This window comes from Musca domestica, unplaced genomic scaffold (assembly GCF_030504385.1).
Source record: "Musca domestica strain aabys unplaced genomic scaffold, Musca_domestica.polishedcontigs.V.1.1 16, whole genome shotgun sequence".
Classification (NCBI taxonomy): Eukaryota; Metazoa; Arthropoda; class Insecta; order Diptera; family Muscidae; genus Musca; species Musca domestica.
This window is the reverse complement of record NW_026712219.1, coordinates 11,935,077-11,957,870: the sequence shown is the minus strand read 5'-3', so window position 1 is coordinate 11,957,870 and position 22,794 is coordinate 11,935,077. Positions and strand designations below refer to the sequence as shown.

Sequence of the window (22,794 nt, the reverse complement as noted above, 5' to 3'; positions counted from 1 at the left end):
TTGGCCGAAAGTGGTGAACTGCCGAATTTGGTTTTGCCCGATGAGAAAACATTCGTTGTCCACCAGTTTGTAAACACACAAAATAATCGTGTTTATTTGCCAAAGGAACAGCTGTAAGTGTGCACCTTCGGTTGGCCACCAGAACTCAAACACCGGCCATGGTGATGGTGTGGGCTGCCATATTAGCCGATGGATGCTCTCCGCTTGTATTAATCGACCGTGAATAAATGTCGAATATTATCGCGAAAATATTCCGAAGGGTGTATTAAGTCTTTGGGCACGCAAACATTTTGGCCGCAGACCTTGGACATTCCAACAGGACTCAGCACTATGGCACTCAGCACGCGCCACCCAAGAATGGTTACAAAATGAGATTCCTCACTCGGTTGGCACTAAAAAATACCAAAGTGTCGATCACCTCAAGCAAGCGCTTCGCCGGAAATGGGTCAAAATGCCGCAGAGCAACATTCGGGCAGCGTGTGACTGTTTCATTGGCTGTTTAAAGGCCATAATTCGTGCCAAAAGAGACCAATTCGAACAAATCTAAACTTATTCTAAAATTTGATGCTATTTGCGATATTTTTTGCTTTCATTCAATAAAATTTAAAAAAAGAAAATGTAACAATTGTGGCTTTTGATTTTGTTGCAGTTTTTTTATCTTACCCTGTAGTTCTACCCGTTCATGCAGATATGTGATCTGCATGCAATATATTTATACCCTACACCACAAGGTGGTCATTATACCCTACCCAAGGAAACGAGATAGACCCATAGTTCCTTTTGATGATCTGCATAGAATTACTTTCTGAGTTGATTTATGCATGTCAGTCCGTCTGTCCGTCCGTCTGTCCATGTATTCTTGTGAACAAAATGCAGGTCGCATTTATTATCCGATTGAGATGAAATTTTGCAAACAACATTTGTTTGGCCCAAGGACGAACCCTATTGAAATTGGAGATAATCGGTAAAAATTTAGATATAGCTCCCATATATATCTTCGTTCGATTTGCCTTTTATTGTGCACCAAACGTGTAATATCAGCCCGAATAGTATGGCATTTTGCACATACAACCAAAATATGCCTGAAAATAAGTATGTCAAATTTGATCGAAATCGGTTCAGATATAGCTATAGCTCCCATATATATTGTTCATCCGATTTGTTATTTTTTTCCTCCGCAGCCGTAATATGCCCTCTGTAACAACAATATTTTGGGAAATATATCAAATGCAGCTCAGAAATACCATTGCTAAATTTTATAGAAATCGGTTCAGATTTGGATATAGCTCCCATATATAACTTCGTCCGATTTACCATTTATTGTGCACCAAACGTCTAATATTTGTCCAAATGGGATGGAATTTGGCACATACGACCGAATTTAGTCTAGAAGGTAGTATGCCAAATTTGGTGAAGATCGGTTCAGATATAGTTATAGCTCCCATATATATTGTTCATCCGATTTGTTGTATTTGTTACCACAATATATCAAATACAGCTCAGAAATATCTTTGCCAAATTTTATCGAGATCGGTTCAGATTTCGATATAGTTCCCATATATATTTTTATCCGATTTCAAATTAATTTCGCACCAAATGAGCAATACAAGTCCGAATTTAAAAGATACAAATGCTTCGGCATATTTAATCCTTCGAATTTTAAATTATAATTATAATCATAGCGTGTATGATTGAATGCTCCCATAAAAACTTTTAATTATTAAGTGGAGCTCAACTAAATTAGCAAAGTGGTGTAGGGTATCATAAAATCGGCCCCGCCCGACTTTAGGACTTTCTTTACTGGTTTCCAAAATACCTATGAATCCATAAACATTAAACAAAGAATTTGCTTTTTTTGGCTATTCTCTTTCGCACTTGGCAAAATTTCGCTGAATTTCATAACAATCCAAACCGAAAATAGGGCACCCAAAACAATAATGTCATAATCACAATGCCATTAGAGTGACTTAGTTAGAACGATGCAGAACCAGAAACCGTTAATTGTTATGTTCGACCATATGGAGTACCAGCCATCATTAATTATTAGCTAAAGTTCAAAAAAAAAAAAATAAAAAATATTTGGATCATCTACAAGCCATCTGTTTTAGTTGTTCGGCATGTACATATCTACATACATATATTTACATAAAATTTTTATAATTATATTTTTAAATATAAATATATTGATGATTTTTTTTTGTTCGAAAAGAAATACATTTATAACGATTAAATTTTATACCCTACACCACATATTGGTTAGGGTATTATGTCTTCGTGCATTTGCTTGTAACTTGGAGACTGAAGCGAGGTAGGCCCATAGTTACTTTTGAGGATCTTCATAGAATCATTTTCTGAGTCGATTGAGATGAAATTTTCCAAATAATATTTGTTTGGCCCAAGGACGAACCCTATTGAAATTGATGAGAAGCCGTTACAATTTAAATATAGCTCCCATATATTACGGGTTAATTGTGCTCCACATGATCTGACCGAATTCAGCCTAGAAGCAAGTTTATTAAATTTGGTGAAAATCGGTTTAGATGTAGCTATATCTAATAGATCTATCTAATAGATCTCGAAAATACTTTTGCCAAATTATATCGAAAGCGGTTCAGATCCGGATATAGATATAGCTCTGATAAATATTGTTTGTATTCACATAAATTCCCAATATAGTCTGTTTTTTATACCCTCCATTATAGTATGGAAGGTATATTAAGTTTGTCATTCCGTTTGTAGCACCTCGAAATATACATTTTAGACCCCACAAAGTATATATATTTTTGATCAGCATAAAATTCTATGTCGATTCAGCGATGTCCGTCCATCTATGGAAATCGCTCTAGCTTCCGAACGAATTTAAGTAGATTGATAAAATGTTACTCAAATGTATGTTATGCCTGCAGGACTTTTGTTATTTAAAATGGGCCATGTAGGTCCACGTTTTGGTATAACTCCCATATAACGGTACCTCCCGATATTCGATATTTTGATGATTTTAGCGACATTATTCATCGGAATTGTTTCAAATTTATCATTTGAAGTTCGAAATGGATACTACAGCCTTAGACAGAAAATTGTCTGTGCGGATACACGGCTTCGTATAGCCCCCATATTACGGAACCCCCGATATTCGGTATTTTGATGATTTTAGCGACATTATTTATCGGAATTGTTTCAAATTTGGTATTTGAAGTTCCTAACGAATACTACAGCATAAAGCAGAAATTTATCGGTTCAGGTCCACCTCTTCGTATAGCCCCCATACAACGGTACCTCCCGATATTCGGTATTTTGATGATTTTAGCGTCATTATTTAACGGAATCAAATTTCAAATTACGTATTTAGCGTTCGTAATGGAAACTGCAGTCTGTGACATAAAATTGTCTATGCAGGTACAGGTCTTCGTATAGGCCCCATTTATCAGTACCTCCCTACATTCGGTAGGTACAATACCCACCGACATTTTTTGAGATGTCGTATTTGACGTTTGTAATGGATGCTATAGCCTGAGACAGAAAATTTTTTCGAATTTGAATATGGTAATGGCTTATGACAAACAAGGCCTATATAGGTCCATGTCGTATAGACCCCAAAATAACGTCTATATTCGGTATTTTTAAAATTTTAACATAATTTTTTTATGGACTTTATTTTTTGAAAATTTCCAAATTCGTTCCAAATGGTGGAGGGTAGTCAAAGTTCGGCCCAGCCGAACTTTTTGCTTTTTAACTTGTTTTTTTTTAGTTTCGCATATAAATATTGTAATAGCTTATGACAAAAGTTGACTATGTAGGTCTATGTCGTCGTATAGACCCTAATATAACAGATACATTCGGAATTTTTAAGATTCTAACAGAATTTTTGGGGATTTTTATCTTTTTCGAAAATTTCCAAATTCGTTCCAAATGGTGGAGGGTATTCAAAGTTCGGCCCGGCCGAACATACTGTTTTTTTACTTGTTTTTTTTTTTTTTTTGTTAGTATGCATAGGGTATTATATAGTCGGCTTGTCCGACTTTTGACCTATCCTTACTGCTTTGAATCAAACTTCGTATGCAATAAATGAAACCGTTAAAGAAACCAAAGCTGAAACTAAAGGTTGCTTGCAATATCTACATGAAACATAACATCTCACAATTCCATGCCACCATTTGACCATGCGATTCCGTAAAAAATTCCTATGATTTCCTAGAGTAACGCATTCTTGGCTCTTTCGGAATACATAGCTGTTATTTATTTTGTCCCAGAATAAATTGTAATTGCATACCTGACATAATTATCTAACGGTACCGGGAGAGAGAAAGATGTTGCGTTGATCTGCAATTTCCCATGTTCCCAGCCCCCAAAGACTTTTAATTATTTTACTAGGCTTTCGTTCACACACACACACGCCGGTATTGTTATGGCGTTTACAATTTCAATATAAAATTACCTTTCTTTCTTTCTTTCTTTGTTGGCAATTTTTCTTTCCAGTCATCATCGTCGTCTTGAGCGATTAGCAATCATAACGTAATAGAAAAATTTGTTGCGTTTTGTTGTCTTTTGCTCACCAGAATCGAAAGAAAGAAAAAACGGAAAAACACCGCAATTCCAAAAGCATTTCAAACCTCATCAGCCTCGTCATTTTCACAGTTTTCACAGAACACCGTAAAAGCGGTAGAATTGCTAGTCAACTGTTTTAGACTCGGCGTCGCTGGCTAAATTGGCTAAGAGAATTTGAAAAGAAAGGTGGGAAAAATGGGGGGCAGAGGGAGCGAAGAAAGAGGTGTTATTTGTTTTGTTAAAGTTTACGTCTTCCACAAATTTCAAGAACAGGCGCAATACAATTGCTATTAAATAAGTGAATGGTCTGTCGGTAGGACGGCTCCCCCAAAAAAGGTATGGTGGGGTGCCATGATGACAAAGACCAGCCATGAACAATGAATCTTTGCCTTCTAGCCAACTTAAAAATGAAATACTAGACGCTGAGAAAATGGAAAAGAATCATTCCAAGCATAACCAAGCGGATGGAGCTGGAAATTATGTCGCTATTATAATTATTATGACAGTTCAGATCACAAAGGAGATGGTGATGATGATGACGACGACGCTGAGAAGCTGAAAACAATGAACAACATTCGTTGGCATTGACGCTGTCACTGATAACCGTTAACAATGACAGCTAAATACAATGGCTGAAAGTGCCAACGAAGAGATGATCGACTTCTTAATATTTGATTTATGCAAAATAAAAATGCTAAGGTAAAACAGAATGCGGAACGTTTGAATGAAATTTGTTTGATTTGTTTCAAAGCATTCAATGACAATGAGAATCGGATGATTAATATGTGAATAATTTCGGTGCCTTTGTCTGTATAGAAAATAGTGACCTATATAAATCCTAAGAGGTTTCAGGTGTGTCATTTTTTTTAGAAAATTCCATTTTTTGAGAAAAATCTCCGAATGTTTATTTTATGACAAAAAGTTAAATATTATCAGTCGGTTTTGCAGAGAGATGTATACGCCCAGCCAATGTTGGATTATTTAAACATAGTTTGACTTCTGTCATGATTATTGAAATTGTTGAACCTCACTGGAGTAGGTTCCGAATGAATGGGTCAATATTGACCATTTCGTGTCGGATCTAAATAAATATGATATAAATATTGCGACCTGCCAGGTGTGGACTATATTGCTTACTTCCTTCACTTTATATGAGATATGTGATAATTTTTAGAAATTGTTGAAATGTGCGAGATGTACCGAAGTACTCCATTTTCATACCTCATCTAATACAAATAAAACAAGTAAGCAAAGGCTATAGTCGTGCGGGGCCGACCATGTGATACCCTACAACACTACAATATGATAGAAGCCGCCTTACGTCCAAATCCATTTTGGAAGATTTCGCTTTTGAAATTATGTCATAGAGCACTGCCCAGTTATTACGCTTAGAATATTTTGCGAACATTACCAAAAGCAAGAGATCCCTCTGGGTCTCCAAACTTAGACTCATATGTATGATTTACTTGTCTACGATATTTGGCAATATTCGTCAACGAAATCAGCATACAAAATCCAGAAGTTCGCCTTTTGTTTATTTCGGATATCGCCTGTAAGTAATGTTGGTATTTTTCACACAAAAGTAGTGGTCCATTCTGTTCGCTGTCCTAAACTCTAACTTCATGCGAGATTTCGTGTCCCTTGATTTCTACTTGTGACCTTTTCAATGGCTGCATATCAGGAATATTTTTAGTTGTTGGTCCATTTCAACCCCTAAATATATTGCGGACATCTTTGTAAACAATAGGCCTAGCCCTTCTGAGCCTTACCTTACCCCTGTGAAAATGTTCGTGAGAATCGGACGATAATTGCAATCTATATATAATAGCCCCAACCTGTGTTGTAAGGTGAAGAAATATTACAAAATGTACACTTCAATATTATAAGTCAAATTGAAAAAATCGCATGCGATAAAAAATATGAAAAAAATAAAAATATGACATAAAATACTAAAAAATCTATATTAACATCATTATAGGCATCTTTTTATGCGATTTTTTTAGATTTCATACTTTAATGCCAAGAGGGGAATTCTGAATTGACAAAATTTGTCTCAAATCAGTCCAGACATTCTTGAGATATAAGCATTCTAGCTAACACCCCCTTCCCTTGAATATACACATTGTATATATTTCGCTATATATATCCGATATATTTACTATCGGCATCTACGTAACGATCAGAATTGACCCGTTCGTCTATTTGTGATTTCGCCTGGATAAAAAAATATTAGCGGTTTAGGGGAAAATTTGTCAATTGTTTAACAAAAATGTTATGGTCTATTTCACCCACTAGATATTACCCGATGACTATCAAAATTGGAAAACTTCTGCCCAGCCCTAAGCTCTAGCTTCATGCTAACTTCCGCGTCGATGGGTCCATAATTGCGACCTGTAGAGCAAATGCAAAATCAGGAAATTTTTCATTTTTTGATCCATTTCAACCCCTAAATATCGTGCGATCATCTTCAAAAACAATAGGGTTATATTCTGACCCGAACCCCATCTCCATTTTCAATTTCGTGAGGATCGGTTCTTAATTGCGACCTGTAGCGTGATTACAAATTAACATGGACAGACGTACCGACAAACGGACGGACATGCACAGCTAGAACGACTCAGCTCGGCAAGATAGGAAGATCCATATATACTTTCCTATGTGGGAAATCAATATTTCGTGGTGTTACATAATTTTTGGCCCAATCAAACGTACAATACCCCCAACACAAAGTGTTGTAGGGTATAAATATTGGAATGGGTAAAATTACAAGAAATTCGAAAATTTATATCCAAATTTATGCGAAATCATAAATTCCGATAAATTCTATACTCATCACAGGTTTCTGGTAGAGAGAAATATTTGGATATGGCAAGTTGAGAGATAAAAGTATTAAAAATTGTGACCCTTTGTGGGTGAGGTACCAGAAGGGGTTCGCAAATATACAGGGTGAAATGAAGAAACTGCAGCAAAGTCAAACTCCATAATTTTTAATTTTTTTTTTCTTTTTTTTTTTAATTTTATTGGGTAAAAGCAAAAAATATCGGAAAAGGCATTAAATTTTAGAATATGTTTAGATTTGTTCGAATTGGTTACCTTTGACACGAATTATAGCCTTCAAACGGCCAAAATGTTTGCGTGCCCTCCAAAATATTTTCGCGATAATATTCGGCATTTATTCTGATGTTACAGTCGATTAATACGAGCGGAGGCGTCCATCGGCTGTTATGGCGGCCCACACCATTACCATGGCCGGTGCTTGAGTTCTAGTGGCCCAACGAATGTGCACATTTTCAGCTGACCTCTTTGGCAAGTAAACACGATCATTTTGTTTATTTACAAACTACTGGACAACGAATGTTTTCTCATCGGAGAAAACCAAATTCGGAAAAGCGAAGCAACTCTTTAGCTCTTTTGAGTCTATTTTCTTCCTGTAGCGGTATAAGTTCTTGCACTTTTTGGAATTGCATATTTGTCAATATTTAACGAATTCCGGTCTCTTTGAGCGTTTTGTTTTTCAAAATCTGAACCCTATGTGGGGGAGGTACAAGAGGAAGTGGTCCGAACTGTACCATCTTTATAACAGAGCTGGTATTGTAGAAATATTAATATGTACCTAGTATGAATGAAGTCGCATCGTTTTATGAGGTACATCGATATTCAAATTGTTAACCCTTTGTGGGGGAGGTACCAGAAGGAGTGGAATGGTCTTGTGTAAGTAGAAATAATGGAATGTGTGAATTATGAAGAGAGCCACATGCTTATTTCGAATGTTATAATCGTTTTGGTTATTCAAATATTTGAACCTCTGTGAGGTACTTCATGGAGGTACTCCATTTTCGCACCAGTCCTGGCACGGATGCAAATATTAGTATTTGCAAAGTTGAAGCAAAATCAGACTATGATTCCTGTTTTTGTGCAGTAAAATATGTTCTTTGAAACTCGAACTGTTGTGGGAGAGGTACCAGACGGAGTAGACCGATATTACCCATCTCCGAACTCGATCTAATTTTGATAAAAATAATATTACGATGTACCAAGTTTAGACCAAGTCGGATACTCCCTGCGAGAGTTATCGTGCGCACCAGCCAGCTAGACAGACAGACGTACGGATGGAAGGACATCGCTATATCGACTCTAAATATCCTGAAACCGATTTGGTCCGAAGAGACCTAGGATCTAAAACCGTTATTTAGATTGGGCGCGTTTTAGCCGTATCAAATGATACATACCCTCTATAGCCAAATGGCATTCCGAAACCATATCGTCAAAATTTGAATCCATGCCGTGCTTCTTGCCTAGATTTTGTATTTTACGTGGCTCAAATCAAACCGATCTCTATTCCTCTATACCGCTGCATTAAGCCACAAAAAATATATTTATTTGTGTTGGAAAATTAATAAAAGTGAAAATAGCCGTAATGACATCTATTGTGCAAATCGAAAAAATTTCTAAAAACAATTATGAAGAAATGATGCGAAATAAAAAAACACCGTTTGTTTTTATTGAAACCATTTCCGAGGCTATGAAAAAGAGTGTGCGAAGTCCATAAAAAACCAGACATTGACTACGAGTCATTCAGAGACAAAATAAAAAAAAAATACCGTCACATGACACAAAAAAAAAAACAAAACTTTAGTTTAGTTAGTCAGCGTTTTGGAGCTTTTCTTACATTCTGTTGTTATTTAGTAGGTTTGGGGTTAGGAACTGAGAACAACAAATAATAGGCTGACAACTTTCTGTTATAGAAAAAGGTTGGAATTGATTAGGGCCGATCAAAAGCTACTGACTTGCCTTTTAAGTATATAATTAAAAACAATGGTCCAATCCATGACACTATGTTGGAAGGGAGGTTACACAGAGTAGAAAGAGTAGTTTACTCTCTGTATCCTCCATAATGGAAATCTTCATTAACAACCGGTCAAAATCTTTAGAAGTATGGACGAGGTTTAGACCCTAGTTCCCTTTGGACGATATCCGTTTCGATCTAGCTATGTCAATTTGACTGCCTGGATATGCGAACGATAACTCGCGCAGGGAATATTCGGTTTGTTCCAGACTGGGTACATAGTACTGTTATTATCAAACTTAGATCTAGTTTGGAGGTGGACAACATCCGGCCCACTTCTTCTTGTATCACCCTCTTTGCAAATCCAATAAGTCTAAAGCTGGTGTGAAACAATAATATCGGCCAATCTGTCAAGCATCTCCCCCCACTAGCGTTTAAAATTTGGAATATTTTTGTTGTTGCAAAATAGTCAGGCTTAATCTTATTATTGTTGTATTTACAACAAGTAAAAAAGCTGTATTTTCAGACGGGCCGAACTTTGAATACCCTACAATAATTAATAATTTCCAAAAAAAATATCCGTTCAAAATTCTGTTAAAATCTTAAAAATACTAAATGTAGCCGTATTTTAGGGTCTATACGAGGACGTGGACCAGCATAGGCAACTTTTGTCATAAGCTATTACAATATTCAAATGCGAAACATGAAAAAAAAATCGGTTTATAATGTAGCTAAAATCATAAAAATACCGAATATAGGGAGGTACCATTGGATTTGTAAAACGTGGACCTGCACAGACAATTTTCTGTCATAGGCTGTAGTATCCATTACGAACTTCAAATATCAAATTTGAAAGAATTCCCATAAATAATGTCGCTAAAATCCTTAAACTATCGAATATCGGGAGGTACCGTTATATGGGGGCTATACGAAGACGTGAACCAGCACAGACAATTTTCTGTCATTGGCTGTAGTATCCACTACGAACATCAAATAACAAATTTTAAAGAATTCCGTTATATGGACGCTATACCAAAAGTCCTGCAGACATAATATACATTTGAGTAAAGTTTTTTCAATCTACTTCACATCGCTAAATCGACAAAAATTTTATGCTGATCAAGAATATATATACTTTGTGAAGTCTAAAATGTATATTTCGAGGTGTTACAAACGTAATGACAAACTTAATATATCCTCCATACTATGGTGGGGGGTATAAAAAACAACATTTGTTTATTAGTGGAGAAAGATGGTAATGTTTACCAGGGGTAAGGCAGGGAATACCTAAGTTTGGAAAAGAGCCACTAATCCTCATCAGTTCCTTTGTTTTTGTCTGGGATATTCTCCGCAGGAGTTATTTTAAAATAATTCCTAGTATTTCGGATTTGAAGTTCCTCGGCCCCATATAACACTCTAAAAACACACAGTCCCTCTCGCAGATATACAACAGCAACAACCATTGAACCTTCGTGCTCACGTAGCATAGCTTGACTAACTAACATCTATTCACCAGAGTTTCTGATAATAACCCGACAACGAAATCATCTACAACCCGAGAATTATCATCATGGAGCCTAATACCTTTCCCCAGAGTTCCCGAACAGCGAAATCGTCTACGATCCGAAGATCATCATCGTAATCCTCGAATACCCGACGTCCATTAATCAAAATTTTCGATTATCTTCAAATAATCTCCAACTCGAACGTCATCATTGTGGTCCCCGAAATTCCCGATTATCCTCGGATTAGCCGTAAACCGAACTTCGTGATCATCGACTAACAGAATGTCCAGGGAAAAAAGGATGATAGGACCTCAGTCACTTTTAACGATGGTGTAACGGTGACTGATCCGAAATGGTGTGCTGTGTATTTTAAGCGACAGTTTGTCGAGCACCCCGAGGGCGACAGTGCGAAGAGTACTACGTCGTATCAGATCTCTTGCCGTCGAGGAGGAACCACCACAATATACGATGGGTGATATTGTCATTCATCACGCTAAGTCACCCAACGCGTTGGGCACAGACGGAATCTCATTGGTAACGCTGAAACGGCTGGACACGCCGGGAGTCGAGTACCTAACGAAAGTTCTCAACCAGTCGCTAGCCACCCACATAAATCCCAAAGGCTGGAAAATGGGCCGGGTGGTCCCACTGTTTAAGCCAGGCATCGATGCCTGCAAAGGCGATTTCGCTTTTGTCGCCAGTAGCTAAGACTCTCCTCCTCTCGAGGCTTTACTCTTCCAAAGGAAGCTATCCAATTGCCAACCATCAGCACGGATTCCGTCCACAACAGCATTAACCGCCATTTACACACATATAGTAGAGGACTGAACCAGAACAAGCCTTGTGACAGAACAGTGTTGGTAGCCCTTGACCTATCACAGGAATTTGATACGGTCAATCATGCCATACTGTTTGAACACGTGCAGAGAACCACACTCTCGCCAAGTTTGAAACGTTGGATAATCAACTACATGTGTGGATGCCAGTAGTACGTGGAATTCCGGAACAAGAAGTCCAAAGCCCGTAGAGTGAAAGAGGGAGTTCCCCAAGGTGGGGTGATATCTTCGGAACTGTTTATTAGAATAGAATAGAGATCGTAACGTATGCGGATGCGACGATCATGGCGCCGGTCCCATTGGTCGATGACATATGTAAAAGGTTGAATCACTATTTCGCGGAGCTTGCAGCATACTTCCACGCGAGGAATATGAAAATATCCGCCACAAAATCAATGCCCACACTCTTTACCACATGGTCTGCGGCGATGAGAATACAGCTGAATGCGCAGGTTAAGAGAAATTTAATACCGACCACAAACTACCCCAAGTCTCTAGGGGCCACATTTGACAGTATGTTCAAGTCACCTGATCACGCCACAGCTATATACAAGATGAAAAGTAGGAACAAGGTCCTCAAGGCGCTACCCGTCTTGGGGTGCAGACAAAGAAAACCTTGTTGACCTCTTATAACGCGATAGGTCGGTCTGTGGTCGACTATGCGGCTCCACTGTGGTCTGCGAATGCAAGTGCTACGCAGTGAAAGCTCATCCACCTCTGCCAGAATGCTGCACTGAGAACTGCGACTGGGTGCCTCCTCATGACACCAGTGGACCATCTACATGAGGAGTCGAAAGTCCTTCCGTTACGTCAGAATAATCATATGCTTTCGTTGCAGTACCTGCTTGGGTGTTACCGTAAGAATCATCCCAAACATCATATGGTAAATAAAACTTCCCCACCCAGGCGTGAACATGGCAGAAGAACATGGGCTCCCTCCAACACTATAAGAGAGAGCCTCTAGATCAAGAAGCCTATCAGGCTGGTCTGAGTGGCATTCATACCGACGCAGTCGCAGATGCTATCGGCAATTTATGGATGAATGCCGTCCTCTGAGTTCACCCTCATCCATTGCAGCTTAAGAACGCCAACTGCCTAGACAAACCAGAGTAGTTTTGGAGCAATTACGTTCAGGATGGTGTAGTCGTGTCTATTCGTATTGGTCACGAATTCACGAAGATGTGTGTGATGTCTGCCCGACGTGTGATACAGGCCCGCACAATACGGTGGACTTCTTTTATTGCATAGCCAAAACTACCCAACTCATTCCACAAGATCTCTGGCTACAGCCTGTTAAAGTAACCGAATTTTTAAACCTGGAGTTTGAACCAGATTAGCAGAATACAAATGTGGTTATGTACTACTGCTACAACAACAACAACCAGAATTTCAGACTATTTACAAATAGTCTACAACCCGAAGATCATCATCGTCATACCCGGACATTCAACGTCCATACATCATGGTTCAAGAATATATAAGAATCTTCAAGAAACCGCGACACTAGCCGACCGGCGTTAACATCGAATTTCCGATCACCAATTTCCTACTGAAACTGAATTCCCAAGTATCTCTGAAGTCAATTCGTCATATTAGATTTATATTATCGCATTTAAGTAAGAGAGAATTTTAATTATGCCAATCAATAAAAAAATTGGAATTCCTCTCAGGAAGGGGAGAATTCTACCCTTTAGTGGGTCAAAAAATATACCTATTGGGGCACTTTTATGTCAACGTGGTAAGTATGTATAGGGTTGCCCATATTCGACGGACCCATGACTCTTTGGGCCCATTCCAATCGACGAGGCTTGTCCGCAGGCAACATTCTTTGCGTCAATTGAATTTTGCACGGGAACAAATGCAAATCAATGCGAATAATCCGTTGTAAAGTGGACCGAGCCATGCCCAACTGCTGAGAACGGCGTTTTTGGGATGATCTTGGGGACCTCTTAACACTGGCTCGTACGGCAGCGATATTCTCGGCCGATCGCCTTGGTCGACTTTTATATGGCCTCTTCGGATTAGAAAGAGCCTTACCAGTCGAAAATGTTTCGTATAAACGCTTAATGGTGTTCTTAGAAGGCGCACTTCTCACATTTTTTAATGTTTTAAAAGCACGTTGAGTTTTCACAATTGACTTCTTCTGTTGAATGCAAAATTTCAAAGCGCTCGCGTTGCGTGTATTGGTTCATGGTAAGAATCTGCTTGGATTGACGCTTCAAATACCGCGTTTGAAGCGATGTGACATCTCTGTCAAAAGTTATGGCGTTGCCAGATGGGTCCGTCGAATATGGACAACCCTGTACGCACTATGAACTATTGATGAATTTTGGCCGATAGCTTCAAAATGCGGAATATCATCGGAAAATCATCGAAATACCGAATATCGGGGGTACCGTTATATGGGGACCGATACAGCCTATCTTCGAACCTGACCTGCCTGCAGACAAAACACAGATCGGTGCAAAATTTTAGCTTCCACCTTCATTTGTTTTGACTCTAGCGTGATTACAACAGACGGACAGGCGGACAGGGCTAAATCGTCTTAGAATTTTACGCTCATCAACCAATGTACTTAAACTGCTCTGCAACTTAGTTGGAAAATATTCAAAAGGTTTCATTAAAAAGTCACATTTTCTAAATAGCTTCAATAATATTTGAAAAATATGTTCAAATTACCTTGAATTGAGGTCGTTAGGACCCAATAATTTATTACCCACACTTCACCGCGCGAAAAAAATCAGATCAATTGATGCATTGAAGGACGACACAGAACGTAATTTGTCTCAAATCGTGACTTGATGTAAAATAAAAAGTTACAATTTCCATCAATAAATATTTTAAGATTTCCGAGGCTATTCTGCTGCAATGACAGTAAATTGCTTTGCTTGACCAAATCACAGGATGGAGATGGATCGGGTTATTTATCCATTCTGTTAGCTGTTGCTGCTGCTGCTATTATTGCTTTGCTTCCATCCAGTTTCTCATGCAACTAGTTTCGGGATGCTCTAAAAGCAACAAAATTGCTTTTACTTCGTCATCCAAACAAAGAGCATCAATAACAGGAAAACTGGTAAGAAAATTACTCTAAAATGGAAATTCACAATAACCCCAAAATGGCCAATAATATTGAACAGATTTTCAATGTTGTTGTTGTTGTTGGGAGTTATTTATTTTAATGCACCCTATGCAAGGAGTGGAGGGTATGGTTGGTTGCGAAGCATTTTCTCAGCATAATGACAATCTAAGAGGGCACAAAAATAGAAGGAAGCAATGTAGAGGAAAATATATCTAATAAGACTGTCTAGGATTATAAGACCTTTGGAAGGTCTTCTACTGTTGGAAAAAGGTTTTAAGGCCTCCTACATACAGAAGTCCTTTCGAGTTTTTTCTATGATCAGCAGACCTATAGAAGATCTTTCTTTAAAAAGATCCCTTACGTGAGATGAACTTTAATATGACTTCTATAGATGGAAAATCGTTAAAATAGAGGTGGCCAAAAAATTATAGAAAGAGTTATGACATATCAGAGGTCTGATATGGTCAAAGGAGATTTCAGAGGAATTCCATGGACAGAAGATCGAGGTTTTCTAAGACCATTTTTTGTAGAGTCGATCTTTTATAGGTCTGCTTGGGAAACAAAAAGTTTATAAAGTCTAATATGGACAAAAGTGCGATCCGAAGACCTTCCAGAGGTCATCTGTGAGCAGAAGGAAGAGGTCTTCTTTGAACAAGTATTCTTTGAGCGGTCTTTTATGAATGGAAAACCTTAAAAAAATCTTGTAGGGACAAAATACTTTTTAGAGGCCTGTTTATAAGATAACTGTTCCTTATTCGGTTCAAAGCGATCAAATTTTAAATCGCTAAAAATTATTCGGATCGACAGGAACAGATTTTTCTCTCTGTGTAAGAAGTTGGCTTCCCAGGCATATAAAGAATGCCCGAAAGGAAAAAAATTAAATAAATTTTGTATTGTTGTTGAAATGACTTCGAAAGGCTGTCCTAGAGGGTTAGACAGATTTTCTCCCGAAAGGTCTGAGTCGAGCAAACGTAGGCTAGAAAGGGAGTTGTAGGCAACATTTTAATCTAAGAACACATCTCTCTACGATTTGTACTAAGTGAATGAAGGCTTTCTGAATCGTTTGGCAATGATTAGTTCTAACTTAGACAGACTTCCAGGGGTCATCTGTGGACAGAAGATGTTCTTCAAGTTTCTTGAAATATCACATGTATTCTATGGATGGAAAACCTTTTAGTAGTCTTCTGAAACAACAATTCTCTGAGGGGTATTTTATAGACGGAGGAACATCAAAGAGGTTTTTGAGAGGTTTTCTATGAAAGAAGACCTTTCTTAAAACTTCTGTGAACAAAATACCATTCTGACAAGTCCCATAGAACAAATATTGGCTAAGAACAAATTCCAGAGGTCTTCCATGGACATCAGAAATTTAACAGGTCTTCTTTGGAATGAATACATTTAAGAGGTCTTCCATGTGCCTTAGTCCTTTAAAAATTATTCGATTGATAGGGGACCCTAAAATGGCCTTCGCCTGTCGATGCCCTTTTAGAGGTCTCCTGTGGAAAGAACACCCTTCTGAGATCTTCGCAGGACGAAAGACCTTACTCACAGGATTTATGAACAACAGTCCATACTGACATATTCTATGGATCAGAGATCGGCTATGCTAGAAGATATTCCAGAGGTCTTCAATGGACAGCAGAAATTAAAGAGGACTTCTTTGGAGTGGATACATATAAGGCGTCTTCCATGTGCCCAAGGCCTTTAAAAATGATTCGATAGACATAGGACCTTGAAATAACCTGCTCCTTTAGATTAGTTTAATGGACCGCAAAACTTGAAAAGAGACTTCCATGAACTGGAACCCTTTATAATTACAAAACGGACAAAGGAGGTTCTAGATGTATTCCATGGAGAGAAGGTCAAAAAAATATAACTTATAAGTTAACTGGTCTAATATGGACAAAAGACCATTCCGAAGACCATCCAGAGGTCGTCTATGAACAGAAGATCTATAGATGGTATTTAATTACATCGCAAGGGCAGAAGGACCTTTAGTGGTCTTCTATGAACATGTGATGTTTCAGACGTCTTCTATGGGCTCAGGAAATTTAATAGGACAGAAAGTCTTCCGAGAACATTTTTTTTCAAAGGGCTTTTATGGACAGAAGACCTTCCAAAAGCCTTTAATGATAGTAAACCTCTTAGAAGGCTTCTGTGGAAAGACCTTTCTAAAGTCTTCAGTGGACGCAAGACCTTACTGGGAGGTTCTTTGAACAGAAAACATTTCTGACATGTTCTATAGACCAGAGATCGGTTATGGAAGAAGACATTCCAGAGGTTTTTTTATAGACAGGAGGAATTGAACAGGTCTTTCTTGGTACGGAGAGGTCTTCCATGTGCCCAAGACCTTTAAAAGATCATCACCTATAGATACCTTTTAAAGAAACCTCAATAAATTAAACACCTTTGAATATAAAATAAAACCTTCAAGGCTTCCCTCTTCGTAGAGCGCCCACAAGTTTCGCCATAGCCTTGCAAAGTTTGGCTATGGCGAAACTTTTTATTATTTTTATAAATTTTCTTGTAGATCTGTTTCATGGCATCTTCTTTGCTCTCTATATTTTGTTACCAGCATCATCATCAGCGGCAGCATCATTTCATGAGATTTCGCGTTTGTTTTGTTCATTTTGTCGTCGTTGCTGTAGCTGCTGACGCTTGAGAAACCCAACAAAAATCACGTTTATACCGTTGATGGTCAATGGATGTTGGAGCTTGTTTCTGAGGTTTGCTATGATTTTTTTCCATTACAATTTTATTTTTTTGGTTTCGTTGAGGATAAATGCTTGCAATTGGCTTTTTGAGAAATGACATATAAATGTTGAGCCACAAGATGGATGGCTGGCTGGCTGGATGAAATGAAGAAACTGGCTTTCAATACTGCAGAGTACAGGCCAGCTAGCCAGCCAGATTGACAATTGTAGACAATTTTGTGAAGTTTTTTCTTTGATTTTCATATAATTTTCATTTTAAGTTTAAAGTACTCGTGGGATACATACTTAAAGCAATTTCAGCGGTGTGGAGACTGGGGCAATAATGATCTGGCAGGGGTGGAGGCGGCTTGCCGAGAAAAAAAATTATTTCAATTGCGGCACGTCGAAGGTGTCCGTCTAGTGGTACTCCGAGCCAAATTAAGTACTCTTGAAATTATCTTTGATGAGATTTTAATTTTTGCAGATGTTTTATTATTTCCATTTTCTTTCCCAGCTACCCTCAATGCTACTCGATCAAAGGCCAAGCCAAGAAGTGGCGTTTTATTTTTGCAATATCTTAACATTAAAAAAAATATTTTTTTTCTGCATTCGTTCACAAGCTCCACTTGAGGTTGGAGTGGAAACGAATGGTTTCTTCATTAATTAATTTTTCTTCTTCATTTTTTTTCTATTCTCTTTTGTCACTTTGTTTTACCGCACTCTCTTCCATTTCATTTTGAGAGGGGGGGTTTAATACATTTCTTCTTGTTATAATTTTATTGTTTAAAACAATAAATCCATTCTTTCACTGCGGCCGGAGAAAAAGAATGTAAACTCAGCAAAGCTTTACTCACACATCAACACTTTATTTGCTCCGGAGGTAATGGCTTCCAAAAAAAAATTTAACACTTCCACAATTTTTCTTTTCAATTAATTCTTTCAGAATTTCACTCTAGATTTTCCAAACATTTTCAAATTGCACAACATAAATTTCCACTTCTCAACACTTTTCTTGAAATGATTTCCTTTTAAAATAATTTCCAATTGAATTTCTCTCTTTTTTCCCAAGATTTTTGTTAAACACAATTTATTTGGCACTCCGTACTTCCGCTATTCGAAAAAATACACGTCCAGAGTTAAAACAACTCTTTTAAAAACTAACCTCTGGGCTGGCTAATCCTCCATGGAGAGATACTCACGGTACACGAAAGTGTTTACCTCAATGCTGACCAACACCAATGCGACAACAATGCTCTTTGTTGATCACCTGTTTAGCTCCCCTGTTGGTGTTGACACTCTTCTCACAATGACTTTTTGAAAAATAACGATCAAATTGCACTCTCTCGCTCTCACTCCACACAAAGGTGGGTGAATGGCTAAACAACTCTTTTAGGGTATCATGTCAACACCAACAAACACACACATTTTCCGGCTTCTCATTAACAAACGGTGAGATCTTACCTTTACCTTACCTAACCAAACATTTCTCTTGGCCCGATGAGAGCGAGAGCCAACAAACAATCATACATACAGGTGTGTGTGGCGTCTTCTCCACAACTGTGTCGGCCGTGTGTAGACTTGAGCTCATTTACCTGGCCAGAATTGAGTGGTCGATAGCTCTGTCTCGCTCTAACAATTTGAATTTACAAGTTCTTGTTGTTATTGCCATGGATGGTGTTACCAACTACTGCCAATGAATTATCTGAAAGATATAATGGTTCTGTAAACAAAGTCGTTTCGTGGATGAGACTAGAATATTCTTATTGGGTAGTTAGTCAAACGTAAATGTAATGAGAGACGGTATTTGTACGCCAGGCGAGGTAAATTGTATTAAGTGGTTGTAAAATTATAAAAGATTGAAGAAACCATTAGAAATGGCATGAAGTTGTGACAAAAGCCGCTGATAATTAAGAACGTAACAATCCAGAAAAAACGACTATGCTTAGAATCTTGAAATTTGGCGTACTGGTAGCTGTTGTTGAGAGGGGTTGAGAAAAAGAGGGGTTTTTTGAAATTCGTATTAAAGGGTAATAAAAACTGCGTCTAAAATCCTTTACATTTAGGAATGTCACTATTGATACGAGATTTTAAAAGCTAATAAAAAATGCTAAAATATTGTTTTTACCATTCTATGGAGGGTATATTAACTTTGCCATTCCGTATGTAACTCCTTGCAATACTCCTGATAGACCCTACAAAGTATATATATTCTGGATCCGCGTAAAATTCTAATCACGCTGGAGTCAAAACGAATTAAGATAGAATGCTAAAATTTTGCACAGATAAGTATTTTTTCTGCAGGCAGGTTAAGTTCGAATATGGGCTATATCAGTTAATGTTATCGTATAGCTCCCATATAACGGTAAATCCCGATATTAGGTATTTTTATGATTTACCCATATTTTTCGATAGAATTGTCTGAAATTATACACATGGAGTTCTTTGTGAGTACTTTAGTCCCTGAAAAAAAATTGTCTATATAGGTCCACGATATCGTATATCCACCATATTCGATATTTTGATTATATGGAAGCTATATTAATTTTGTCATTCCGTTTGTAACACTTTGAAATATATATTCTAGACCCCACAAAGTATACATATTCTTGATCAGCATAAAATTCTATGTCGATTTAGCAATGTCCGTCCGTCTATCTATATGTCCCTCTGTGGAAATCACTCTAGCTTCCGAACGAAATGAAGTAGATTGATAAAATTTTAATCAAATATGTATTATGTCTGCAGGACTTTTGGTATTGAAAATGGACCATGTAGGTTTACGTCTTCGTATAGCCCCCATATCACGGTACCTCTCGATATGCGGTATTTTGATAATGTTAGCGACATTATTTACCGGAATTGTTTGAAATTCATAATGTATACTACAGCCCATGACAGAAAATGGGCCATGTAGGTCCACGTCTTCGTATAGCCTCCATATAACGGTACCTCCCCATATTCGGTATTTTGATGATTTTAACGACATTATGCACCGGAACTATTTCAAATTTGGTATTTGAATTTCGTAATGAATACTACAGCCTATGACAGAAAATTGTCTGCTCAGGTCCACGTCTTCGTATAACCCCCATATAACGGTACCCTCCGATATTAGGTATTTTGATGATTTTGGCTTCATTACTTACCGGAATTGTTTCAAATTTTGTATTTGAAGTTCGTAATGGATAATACAGCCTATACCATAGAATTGTCTTTTAATACCCTCCACCTTAGGGTAATGGAAACACCAAAACCAATTTTTAGACATATTCGTGGGAAAATGTGGCAAAAATCATCAAAATATGGAATATCGGGAGGTACCGCTATAAAGGGCTATACAAAAGCGTGGACCTACACATACAATATTTCGTCAACGGAGCTAGAACTCATTATGACTAACAAATTCCAATTTATAGACAAATCCGTGATAAAATGTGACAAAAACCATCAAAATACCGAATATCTAAAGATACCGATATATGGAGGCTATACCAAAGCGTGGACCTATACATACAATGTTTCGGCGCACGAACTAGGACCCATTATGACCTACAAATACCAATTTTCAGACAAATCCGTGAAAAAATGTGGTAAAATCATCATCAAAATACCGAATATCGGGAGGTACCGTTATATTGGGGCTATACGAAAACGTGGACCTATACACGCAAAGAACCCATTATAACCACAAATTCCAATTTTTAGACAAATCCATGAAAAAATGCAAAAATACCGAATATCGGAGGTACCGTTATATGGAGCCGAACTTTCAATACCATCCACCATTTGGTAAAAATTTAACAATTTTCAAAAAAATAAATAAATAAAATCCCTTAAAAATCTGTTAAAATCTTGAAAATACCTAATTAGAGTCTATACGACGATGTGGACATGCATAGGCAACTTTTGTCACAAGCTATTACAATATTCAAATGCGAAACTTGAAAAAAATCTGTTATTAATGCACAGGCAATTTTCTGTCATAGGCTGTAATATTGAACTTCACGAACTTCAAATACTAAATTGAATATAGTTCCGGTAAATAATCTCGCTAAAATGATCAAAATACCGAATATCGGGGGGTACCGTTACATGGGGGCTATACGAAGACGTAGACGTACATGGCCCATTTTCTGTTTTATGCTGTAGTATCTATTAAAAACGTCAACTACCAAATTTGAAACAATTCCGGTAAATAATGTCGATAAAATCATCAAAATACCGAATATCGGGAGGTACCGTTATATGGGGGCTATACGAAGACATGGACCTACATGGCCCATTTTCAATACCAAAAGTCCTGCAGACATAGTACAAATTTGAGTAAAATTTTATCAACCTACTTCAGTTCGTTCGGAAGGTAGAGTGATTTCCACAGACGGACGGACATTGATAAATCGGCATAGAATTTTATGCTGATCAAGAATATATATACTTTGTGGGGTCTAAAATGTATATTTCGAGGTGTTACAAACGGAATGACAAACTTAATATATTATTATATATTAATATATAAAAAATGATATTCTGATGTAGGCATTATATATATATATATATATATATATAGACAACAACAAGTCTATATTATTGTGAAAATTGTTTACCCAATTATAAAAGAAATTTCGATTTTATCGATTCAATGTACAAGGAAATGCTCTGGAATAGATTTTTGAGAGCATGTCTATCATATTTTTTTCCTCGTATTTCCGCCAATTTTCGGCGATATCGGAATAACATATTTTTCTACAATTTCCAATGCATTTCTGTTATGTCGCCTGCCATCTATTACCTGATGTAAAAATTAAAGCCCATATGCATTTTGTCCAATCTTTATAGTTTTATGTCTTTGAATGCATTTTGTCGAGCGACCTCTGTAAATTGAAATGAAAAATACACCTTCGCTTTTAGTCAAGACACGAAAAAAATCACCTTTACTAAAGCTTGCGTGTGTGGGGATTATTGGTTTCCTACACTAAATTTGGGCGTTAATAGGGGAGCTTTTTATTCAATGCGTTTATAATGTTAAGTACAAAGCTTTTCGTTAGGTGGGGCGGCGGCATACATTATAAAATGCCTACCTTCAAATGTTGGCATGAATAGCAAATGGCTATTGAAGTATCTGCATTTGCCTTCGGAAACTATGAAGCCAAAACAATTATTGTCAATAAACAGGAAAATACTGAGTTTGTAAATCATATTTCCGAGTGTTTTATGCATTGCTTCTCATTATAATGCCCAAATTCGACCATATTTTCGAAAGACAGTTTGTCTGGAAATGCATTTGGATATTATCCAAAACTGCATGGTCATCTAACAAATTTTGTAGTGGTTGGCAATGAAAGGTACAAAA

At 37.5% G+C, this 22,794-nt stretch overlaps 1 protein-coding gene across 2 annotated transcripts in view; it reads right to left on the bottom strand.

Annotated features, from left to right (window-relative positions):
• The window catches only part of LOC101891715 (apoptosis-stimulating of p53 protein 1), a 348,817-nt gene extending 330,223 nt beyond the window's left edge, over window positions 1-18,594 (bottom strand). Inside the window, exon 1 of one of the 2 annotated variants that reach the window (XM_059120087.1) lies at window positions 18,299-18,594. The gene's annotated coding sequence lies outside the window, so the exon portion shown is untranslated. Of the gene's footprint in view, window positions 1-17,750; window positions 18,278-18,298 lie in introns of those variants that run through there. The other variant, XM_059120088.1, reaches the window with a different exon arrangement.
• Window positions 18,595-22,794: the final 4,200 nt, after the last annotated feature.